General features: G+C 38.4%; 1 non-coding gene across 1 annotated transcript; it reads right to left on the reverse strand.

Annotated features, from left to right (window-relative positions):
* Positions 1-379: 379 nt before the first annotated feature.
* On the reverse strand, positions 380-486 carry LOC131183654 (small nucleolar RNA R71). Its single transcript, XR_009151693.1, has one exon. It is a non-coding gene; the product is annotated as a small nucleolar RNA R71 (small nucleolar RNA).
* Between the last annotated feature and the right edge of the window lie 342 nt (positions 487-828).

Genomic DNA, 828 nt, shown 5'->3' on the forward strand with positions numbered 1-828 from the left:
TAATCAAAATGATCCTCAAAGAAGATCCATGTTAGATTATGCTTTTCCTAGATGTGCTGATGTGAGAGATAACAGACCTATTATTGGAGCTAATCAATTTGAGTTAAAGACTAGTCTCATTCAAATGGTTCAAAATTCACAATTTGGAGGTAGTCCACTTGAAAATCCTCATTCTCATTTGAAGAAATTTTTGATGATATGTGGTACACAAAGGCAGCTTGGAGTTTCAGATGAAGTTATTCGGCTCACCTTATTTCCATTCTCTCTTCGGGATTCAGCATTGGAGTGGTATGACTCACTTCCACAAGCTATTATAGCTACTTGGGAGCAGCTATCTCAAGGTTTTCTATCTCAGTATTTCCCACCTGGGAAGACCACTCATTTGAGGAATTTGATGGTAGCTTTTAAGCCAAGAGATGATGAAACTTTGTATGAATCTTGGATGAGATTTAAGGAGCTTGAAAGGCAATGTCCTCATCATGAAATACCGAAATGGATGATTGTTCAGAATTTCTACACCAGAGTTACTCCAGCCATAAGAAACACAATTGATTCACAAGCAGGAGGAGATTTCATGAGAATGACAAGTGAAGAATGCTATGATTTATTAGAGAAGATTGCTCATAATACCCATTTGTGGGGAAATCCTAGAGCACTTGAGCCAAAGAAGGCTGGGATTTATGAACTTGACTCAGTTAGCTTTATGAATGCAAGATTTGATCAGTTGACTCAGCTTCTTAGTGATTTTTGCACAAAGGCAACAACCTCAACTCCTACAACTATGCAGCAAGTTGCCTACACAGATGGAAGCCAAAGTTGTGGAGTTGA

Source organism: Hevea brasiliensis, chromosome 9 (genome assembly GCF_030052815.1).
Source record: "Hevea brasiliensis isolate MT/VB/25A 57/8 chromosome 9, ASM3005281v1, whole genome shotgun sequence".
NCBI classification, from domain to species: domain Eukaryota; kingdom Viridiplantae; phylum Streptophyta; class Magnoliopsida; order Malpighiales; family Euphorbiaceae; genus Hevea; species Hevea brasiliensis.